General features: G+C 44.7%; 1 protein-coding gene across 1 annotated transcript in view; it reads left to right on the top strand.

The window, feature by feature from the left end:
* The window catches only part of PSMG2 (proteasome assembly chaperone 2), a 415374-nt gene that overhangs the window by 226319 nt on the left and 178657 nt on the right, over window positions 1-10398 (top strand). The gene's annotated exons all lie outside the window — the stretch shown is intronic.

Raw genomic sequence — 10398 nt, forward strand, 5'->3', positions numbered from 1 at the left:
GCTTTGTATATCTAGAAAGGTATGTCCTAGATGGAGTTTTGTACTCTCCAATTGGTCTAATCTTTTGACCTGGATTGTATGCCTTTAGATATTAGTTGTGTTGACTAGAATAATTTGCCTGACTACATTTTTCCATGTTGGCTGAAGGAAAAGGAATTATTGACCCAGGTTCCAAGATCCTGGACTGTGTTATCATTTTGGAGTGGAATATTGGCTATACTGTACATTAAGGGAGAGAGTTGTTTACCAAATGTGACAATTGTGCATTTTATTTTGCATTTAACTTTAGCCCTAAATCCAGTTATTAGAGAGTTAGTTCCTACTATAATGAATAGGTACTATAGAAAGATGTGACAGTAACACCAAGTTTGCAGTCATCTGCAGACTTGGATAACCAAAGTTCCTGATTCCATGTCTGGAAATTAGAGAAGTCAGTTCCGAAAAGGAGGGATCACAGTAGTGAGCCCTGGGGGGCAAGAAAGTACAGTTCAGTAAACTTACCATAAATGTAGATAGCTGTTTGATTGTATTCACTGTTTCAGCCCTGACTATTGGGATTTCCTGCCATGAAAGGCCTCAGACGGCCCGACTAACAGAGAAAATTCTTTCTGGTTCCCAGGCTGGTGGATGCCCTAACTGATGTCCGTACGTTCGGGTATAAAGGTAGCCAGCCTGCATCATATCAGTATTTTCTTGCCCTCAACTAGGAGGAGCCCTAAGAAGACTGGAGGTGTCCAATGGATAACCTGACAGAGCAAGATTCCCTTGGCTGAGTTGTAAAAGGATAGAAAGAAGTCTACATAGTAGGCTAAGGGGGACGGGGGGAGGGAAAGAAGACTGCAACAGTGAATACACTCAAACATCTACATTTATGATGTGTATACAACTGTACTATGTTCTTCATGTTTCGCTGTTGCACTCCTGACTATTGGGAATATTCCCAATGCTGAAAAGGAGGGAGGAAGGAGCCTAAGGAGCAGTGACAAAACCTGCTCTAGACTTGGAGAAGGATGCCAAGTGCTAGTGTTTGGTGAAGTTATGCACTGAGGACCAGGTGGCAACGTCTAAATTGTCCTGGGTGGAGGACACCCTTAATGAAGGCAGCAGAGGTTGCTGTTGCCCTGGTGGGAGTGTGATCCGATTCCTACTGGAGGTACTTTGCCATGAGAGCTGTAACAAAAGGAAATGCATTGGGCGATCCATTTTGAAATAGTTTGCTTAGAGGCTGGCTTGCCTTCTGAGCTGGTGACAAAGGTAATGAACAGCTGTGCAGTCTTCCTCAAGGTTTTAGTCTTGTCCAGATAGAAGTGTAGTTGTCTGTGCACATCCAAGGAATTCATAATTCTCTCCCATTTGTTTTGAGGGTTGGGAAATAAGGAATGGAGATGGATGGCCTGGTTCAGAGAGGTGTCAGTGACCACCTTGAACATATGAAGGACGGGTTGGTGTTGAGGGAGATTCTATCCCTGTGGAAGATGAGTAAAGGTTCCACTGACATGAGGGCCTGCAACTCTGAAACCTTCCTGGCTGAAGTGATAGCCAGAAGCAGTGCTGTTTTCCAAGTCAGAAACTTTAGGTCAGCAGAAGCTACTGGCTCAAAAAGGGAAAAGACCGCTTCTCAAGCACAAAGTTAAGGTCCCATGGAAGAGTAGGTTTCCTTCTGGGGGGTGTCTAATGTGAATTACTCCCCTAAGAAATTGTCTTAAGAGAGGATGGGAGAAGAGAGGGGTGAGAAGGCACATGTGCAGAGATGGCAGAAACATGGATTTTAATGGATGAATGAGACAGTCCCTGATTCAGCAGCCTGGTTAGGTATTCCAAGATGTTGGAAATGTATTCTGATTGAGGATCTAGTTGGTGATCTTTGCACCAAATAGAGAACTTTTTCACTTAGCTGAATAAGATTTCCTATTGCTAGGCCCTCTAGATTATTTGAAGATGTCTATCACCTGTTTACTTAGGGTAGTAATGCTGTTGGGTGTTGTGGGATCATCCAAGCTGCAAAGCTGAGGGCCTGCAGGTTGCGATGGACAACTTTTCCCCCATTCTGGGTGAGGAGGTCTACCCTCTGAGGTAGTAGACATGGGGTCTGGTTGGTGAGCTCTGGAGGAGGAGGGTATACCAATGCTGTCTTTGCCAGTTTGGAGCTATCAGAATTGCTCTTAGGCCCTTTTCCCTTATTTTAAGAAGGACATGAGGTAGAAGGAAAGTGGGAGGGGTGCATAAATGAAGAGTCGAGTCCATTGAAAGGAGAAGGCATCTGTTTTCCAGGCTGTCTCCTGTCTGTTCATGGTGCAGAATTTTTGTAGGTGTGTATTTTTCTCTAATGCAAAGAAGTTCACCTGTGGAACTCTCCAAGTTTGGGTGGGTAATGGTTAGAAAAATGTCTGGCTGCAGATGTCACTTGTAGGGTCCATCGGATTTCTGCTCAGTCTGCCAGAGCATTTTGAACTCCTGGGAAGGTGTTGTGCTATGGTGTGCAACCCCACAGAATGTGCTGTTTCCCAGATTTGCTTTGCTAGACAGCACATGGGGGTAGGAATGTGTCCCTCCCTGTCGATGTACTACATTACCGTGGTATTGTCTGTCTTTATTAGCAGGCACCTGGTGTCCATATTACCTTGAAGGCTATCAGGCCCTTTAGTACTGCTATGAGTTCCGTCCAATTGATGCATCTGTCCTGGGAGCTGAAATCCCACTTTCCCTGGGTTTGGAGGTTCTGGAAGTGAGCTCCCAGGCTGTCCCTGAGGCATCTGTGGTTAGGGTTTGACCCTGTGGGGAGAATTTGAAGAGGAGGCCCTGGATGTTCATCGTGTTTCACTGTTGCAGTCATTACTTTTGGGTTATCCTGCTGGCAGGCCACCCTCAGTCGGCCAGAATTCCAAAGTCTAGGTCCGGCGTCGGTTGCTGTTGCCTCTTCCCTGACGTCAGTGCACCAGGGGTGTAAAAGATGCAGCCGACGCCATTTTCTTCATTCTTTCTTACCGCGCGGTGCCCGAAGCAAAAGCAGTTCGCAAGTGCCGGTCGGCCGACTCCTGGGATTTTCAAATCTGAATTTCAGAACCGAAGTCTTCATTAAAGCCAAGTACCCCGTTGGGGAAACTTTTTTCTTGCTCCAGACCGATGTCAGAAAAAGTTAACAATTGTATTTCTTGTGGGAAGCAAATACCTCATGAGGATTTTCACTCTTACTGTATTCCTTGCCTAGACCCTGATCACAACATTGCTAGCTGTCGGTTTTGTGCTAGATTTAACCAACGCACTATCAAGCGTCGGTTTGATTTTGCATTTCATTACTTTGGCCAAAGATTTAATTATATAATGCCTGCGGAACAGCCGACAACCGGAGTTTACAAAAAACGCAAGGACAAGGATAGGCATCTGAGATCCAAAACCGACGATGAAGCCTCTTCTAGGCCAGTCGCCGGTTCTCAGTGAGGCGCTTTCGCAGCCCCTGGTGCCGCAACCTCAGAGCCACAGGCCGCTACCGACTCCCATGTAGAGCCGACTGGTCCTCTGGAAACTCAAGGTATTTGACACTTGGAAATCACTCCCTCAGATGGGTCCGGAGCCGCTGAGCAGGCATCTGCTTCTGAGGGTGTCTTCAGACCTACACAACTATATGTTAAGCCATCTTCAGCTTCAAAGACAAAGACTAAAGCAGCTCTAAAGACAAAGAAACAAGTACAGCATTCTCTTATTCAGACTTCCATGCCTAAAAAACAGATGCTCAAAATGGCCGAAGACCTAATTACTTTGATCAGGGACTCCCATCCCCCTCCTGATAAGAGGCCTAGGCAAGAGACAGAGTATGATTCTTCTGATCAGGTATCTATTTCCTCTGATTCCTCTTCTGAACAGGATTACTCCATGCTTCCCTATGAGGATTCTGATGCTGAAGAATCCATTCCTTCAGCCTCTCCTCTTGAGGTCTATTCTTTTGGGGAAACACTGCATACTATGAGGGAGCATTTCCACTGGGAGAGCCAAGATTATTCTGAATCTAAGAAAAGGCTCAGAGACTTTCTGCTTCTTCCTCAGCACAAACCCCTTGCTATTCCACCTGTTCTAGACTTGTAGATGATGTATTTTCAGAGTCAGGACTGTCCCCTGACTCTTTACCCCCTGCACCTGCTAAGCCAGACAGATACTACAGGGTACCGGATTCTCATAAATTCCTATATAAAAACCTCACTGCTGACCCAGAAACTATGTCAGGGTCCCAAGGGGGTTAAAGCTACAACTACAAAAAACCCTGTCCCCTCTGATAGGGATTCTAGGGCTCTAGACAGATGGGGAAAAAAGTTTACACTTCTGCCACCCTGGCTGTAAGGGCTTTAAATTGTCAATTTCATATACTTAAATATCAGCAATATTTAATGTCACTACTTAAACAGAAAATGTTGACAAATACTGAATGTTCAGAGAACAAGGAATTGCAGGATTTATTGCATGCAACTGAACAAGTGGGAAAGCATACTTTGCAATGTGGTTATGATTCACTGGAGGCCTCTTGCAGGGCCGCTGTTACAGGTTCTGTTATTAGAAGGCATGCTTGGTTAAAGCAACAGAATCTGCCTGATCATGTTAAAGCAAAATTATTAGATGCACCATTACAGCATAATACTTTGTTTGGTACTAAAGCAGAAGAGGTGTTGAAAAAAATGGAGGATAAAGCAAAATCCATGCAGACAGTCAAGGATTTCTTACAGGTACAGCCACCCAGGTTTAGCAGGAACTGGCCTTCTAAAAATTGGTCCTTTCCAGTCTCAGACAGACCACAAAGAGGCAGATACAGGTGTCCCAGAGGCAGATCTCAGCCCCAAGGCTCATACAGGCCTAAACAATGGGGTGCTCCTATCTCCCAAAAGTGGAGAAGACAAATCACAACCTTACAGGAAACAGTCCCAATGACTTTCCTCTACCAGTTCCAAGCAGTTTTCTTTTGACAGCCCCCTTAGGGGGAAAACTAGCACTTTTTTCATCAAATTGGCAAATGGTTACCCAAGACAAATGGGTCCTGAACATAGTGTCCCAAGGCTACAGGTTCCATTTTCACACTCTACCAAGGTCAAAAGGCATGCCAGATCTGCCGCACAATCAATGGGCAGAGGCACAAAAACAAATTACAGCCCTCAGGGACATGAGGGCCATTCAGCAAGTACCACAACATAAGGGTCAAGGATTTTACTCCAGACCTTTCCTAGTACCCAGGAAGGACAAAACCTGGAGACCAATTCTGGACCTGTCTATACTAAATACGTTTCTGGAAGTTCCAAAATTCAAGATGTTGACTCTTCAGCAGCTACTGCCCATGCTATGCAAGAGGGCTTGGCTCGTAACTTTGGACCTAAAACAGGCATACCTGCATGTCCCAATCAGACATTCTTGCAGAAGATACCTCAGATTCATAGCTGGCTCAATGCATTACCAATTCTCTGCACTGCCCTTTGGCGTATCTACTGTGCCCAGGGTCTTTACAAAATGCCTGGCACCAGTAATTGCGTTTTGTAGACAAAAAGGAATTCAAATATATCCCTACTTGGATGACTGCCTAATTCAAGCAAAGAATAAAGACACTCTTCTAAAGCATCTGGCGTTTTGTAAAAAGATTACTAATTGGCCTAGGGTACACAGTAAACTAAAAGAAATCAAAACTAGTGCCCTCTCAAGAGATAATATTCCTGGGTGCAAGCTTAAATACAACTGCCCAGATGGCTTATCTCACGCCAGACAAGCAAAAACAACGGACTACTTACTTCAAGAAATTGGCAACAAAAACCCACTTATCTGCAAGGAAAATCCTGCAGGCCTTGGGTTTCATGGCATCCTGCATTCTACTAATTCCACATGCCAGACTGCATATGAGGAAACTACAATTGTATCTGAAAAGTGTTTGGACTCAGCATTGCCACAGCCTGGAGACAGTGATTGCACTCATTCCCTGCCTACAGCAGGAGTTTCGATGGTGGGCAGAAGCCTGTCACCACAACAATTCAGTTTACCCACAGCCAGACGGACACTGACAACGGATGCATCAGATTATGCCTGTGGGGCCCATATGGCAGGAAAATGTATTCAGGGCACATGGCCTGCAAACCAGACGCATCTTCACATCAATCAAAAAGAGATGCTAGCTGTTCAAAATGCCCTGACAGCTTTCAAGGACCTGCTTCATCCAGGACAGTTACTGATAAAGACAGACAACACTACGGTCATGTGGTACATAAACAAGCAGGGAGGTACACATTCCTACCCCCACTGCAGACAAGCAATGACCTTATGGGACACAGCATTGGCTTTTCAAGTTCACCTGCAAGCACAATTCTTGCCAGGAAAAACAAATACTCTGGCAGACGAACTAAGCAGAAACCTCATGGATCCTCACAAATGGAAACTGGATCCACAAGTCTTCAGGATGATAATAAGGAAATGGGGATGCCCAGACATAGATCTATTTGCCTCCCCTCACAACTGTCAGTTGCAGAGATTTTGCACAAGGATTTACCACAAGCAAGCATGGAAAGTGGACGCCCTATCATTCAGCTGGAAAAATCTAACAGTATATGCTTTTCCCACACTGCCTATCCTTCCCAGAGTACTCCTAAAGGTCAGACGAGAAGCCAAAAATGATTCTGATTGCACCAGACTGGCCACGCCAGCACTGGTACCCAATCCTAAAGAGCTTGTCTCAAGGTCCAGCATGGATACTGTCTCAAACTTCTCACTTGCTGACCCAGCAAAACAATCGGATCCTGCACAGCCAACTCAGGACCTTAAGTCTGGCAGCATGGCGGATAATGTAGCCATTCAGAACACTCCTTTTTCAAAAGCTGTTATGGATGTTATCTTGGAGGCCAGGAGGCCCAGTACCAGAAAATCTTATGCAGAAAAATGGAAGAGATTCTGTGCTTGGAACCAGGAACAAGGCATTGACACGTGTGTACCAAATATCCCTCAGATTTTACAATACCTAACTGAGATGCTGAACAAAGGCCTTTCTTTTTCATCAATTAAGATTCATGCCTCTGCTATTTCAGCCCACTACAATATGGAACCACCTATCTTTTCTCATCCTTTTAATAAGGCAGTACCTCAGAGGGGCCAAAAACATCAGGCCTCCAAGGAGAGCACCAATTCCGGCATGGGACCTCAATTATGTCTTGGAAAAACTCACACTGCCTCCTTTTGAGCCAGCCTCAACAGCGGATATAAAATTCTTATCCTGGAAAACAGCTCTGCTCCTAGCAATAGCCTCTGCAAGACGAGTCTCGGAGTTAACAAGCACTCATGGCTATGGAACCTTTTATCATTTTTCATCCAGACAGGGTTTCTCTGAGGACAAACCCAATATTTATGCCTAAGGTGGTGTCCAGTGTGGCCCTCAACCAAACCATTCACTTGCCTACCTTTTATCCAAACCCACAGAACAAGGGTGAGAAAATTCTGCATTCTTTGGACATACACAGGCAGTTACGCTTCTACTTGGACAGAACTAAAGCTTTCAGAAAGACTGAGCAACTTTTAGTGTCATATGCTGCAGGATCGCAAGGAAAGGCTATCTCAAAATAGACTATTTCTAAATGGAAAGGCCATTGCATCCATTTCTGCTATTTTCAACATGGCAAATCAGTGCCTAAGGGCATTAGGCCTCATTCTACCAGAGCAGCAGCCACTTCAGCAGCTTTCCTCAGAGGAGTACCAACCAAAGACATCTTAGAGGCTGCAACTTGGAGTTCAGTGCACACTTTTACAAAGCACTACCACTTACCTCTTTACTCTAAATCCAGAGCAGGCTTTGCCCCTGCAGTTCTGCAGGGCCTCATAGCCTCTCCTAATCCTATTTAGCCCAGCCACCCATCCTCAGCTTTGGTATTCAACCCAAGAGTAATGACTGCAACAGTGAAACACGATGAACATAGTACAGTTGTGTACCTACCATAAATGTAGATGTTCGAGTGTATTCACTGTTGCAGTCCAGGTTACCCACCCACCATCCCCCTTTTCTTTGCTGGGACTTATCTGCACTTCTCTATCCTATACAACCTATGTGGTGTATTTGCTTGTAGATGAAGGAAATGTTATTTTTGTGCATGCATACTTATTGGCATAGTTTTCAGCCTACCAATTTGGGGGCACCTGACATCGGGGGCAAGAAAAACTGAAGAAAATGGCGTCTGCTGCATCTTTTATACCCCTGGCGCACTGACGTCAGGGAAGAGGCGACAGCAACCGACACCGGACCTAGACTTTGGAATTCTGTCCGACTACGGGTAGCCTGCCAGCAGGATAACCTGAGTAATGACTGCAACAGTGAATACACTCGAACATCTGCATTTATGGTAGGTGCACAGCTGTACTTTCTGTGGTATGTCAGCAAATAGGGAGGGACAAAGGCTTAGCTCCTGTGCTGACTGGCTTTTCAGGCCTGGGAATTAGCTGGTCAAAGTCAACTTTCCCTCCAGGTGGTTTACATTCCCTCATCTCAGAATGTGGTGGCAGACACACTAAGCAAGTCGATGACTTAATCCCACAAATGGATGTTACACAGGGATGTGTTTCTGGACATGGTCCGTTGATGGGGTATACCTCAGGTGGATCTTTGCCTCTCCCATGAACAGGAAACTTCCCATGTTTTGTCCCAGGGTCCCAGATCCCTTGGCACGGAAGGTGAGCGTCCTATCTTTCTCTTGGAAGGGGATGTTTCTGTATGCATTCTCCCCTTCCCACTTCTTTAAAAGGTCCTGTTGAAAGTCCAACAGGGGCAACCAAAAATCTTGCTGGTGACTCTCTTTTGGCCAAGAGAGCATTGGTTCCCCCTTCTTATGCACTTAACCAAGGGCAATCCCCACAAGTTACCCCACAGAATGGACCTACTCACACAGAACAAGGGAACTTTAGTTCATCCCACAGGTGTTAACTCTGCAGCTGACCCTGTGGGTGATAGGGTTTTGATTCCCTTCAGACATCTCTTTTCTGAGGACATGCTACAAGTTCTGCAGGAGGCCAGAAAACCCACAACTAGAGAATCACATGTTTCCAAATGGAAAAGGTTTTCCATCTGGTGCCTTAAAAATGAAATACAACCATTGCTAGTGGATGTTCCAATGGTCCTGTCCTACCTGTGTGAATTACTGAAGAGTGGGCTGTCATACTTAATTAAAGGTCATCTTTCTGCTGTTGCGGCATGTCTGTCTAGATCTCCCACTTAGCTTCCAGGTTGGAAGTTAAACTCTTTTTAAAAGGCATTCTTCACATTAGACCACCGAGGAAACCAGTCCCTTCTCCTTGGGATCTCAATTTTGTCTTAGAAAAACTTACTCTGGCCCCTTTTGAACCAGTAAATTCTGCTTCCCTGCAACACTGCCCTTAGAAAATGGTCCTTCTTATGGCCATTACATCTGCCAGAAAGGTGTCTGAGTTACTGGCTCTCGTGTCTTCTTCCCCATCGCTCGCCTTGTGTACATTAACTCATTCACTCCGGAGCAGCTCAGAAAAAGCTGCCTGCTTAATTCCACCATAGGAACAACAGTGCAGCCTGAGCTCATTTTCAGAAAATCCATTTCTAATACCATACAGAAAACAAATGTTCATAACTCTTTAACTATAAGAGCTAGACTAAAAATGTAAATGCAAAAGTTGTTCAGCAGACAATGAACTTTCCAACAGTGTAAATGTTGATAGTGCATATCAAAGTCATTATTAAATATTTGGCAAGGAATATTGACATTGTGCATATTTTTTACCTTTCTGGAAAAGCAAAGCACAATATCTTGTTCAATGTACCATGTAGACCCATATAATTGTATTTAATTTGTTAGTATGAATGTCATCTTTAAAATGAAACCTTAACCATTACTGTGTGATGCTCCTTTATGGAGATATTCACATAAATATGAATAATATAATATTTCTCATAATTGATAAATAGACTGCGGTGGTGGTGCTGCGGTAGCGTTGTTGCCTCACAGTTAGACGTTGCCCGTTCGATTCTCAGTTAGAGCGTCTTCTGTGTGGTGACTTGCGTGAACGGGCGTTCCTTCGTTGAAGGTTGTGCGTTAGGCCCGGCAAGCCAGCACGTAAAACTCTACTGCCAATCATTAGCGGACCGGAGTTCCGCTGTGGCGACCCCTAACCGGGAAAAGCTGAAAGACACAATCAAAAATATCTCATCACCTGTAACAGACAGAGCCTACATATCAGTGTAGAAGTTGTGCGTCTGAATGTCAGCTTCAAAATGATGCATCATTTGTGTGATCACCATGCTCTATTACAAAGATATAGGCATAATAATGAGAAATATTGGAAATGTATAATTTTCATAATCGTACAAGACAAAAACTGTGATATCTGTACATATGTACAGTGCACAGACACAGTTCTTTTACCATGTTGTAA

Source organism: Protopterus annectens, chromosome 3.part1, assembly GCF_019279795.1.
Source record: "Protopterus annectens isolate FY-2018-M chromosome 3.part1, PAN1.0, whole genome shotgun sequence".
Taxonomy (NCBI): Eukaryota; Metazoa; Chordata; order Ceratodontiformes; family Protopteridae; genus Protopterus; species Protopterus annectens.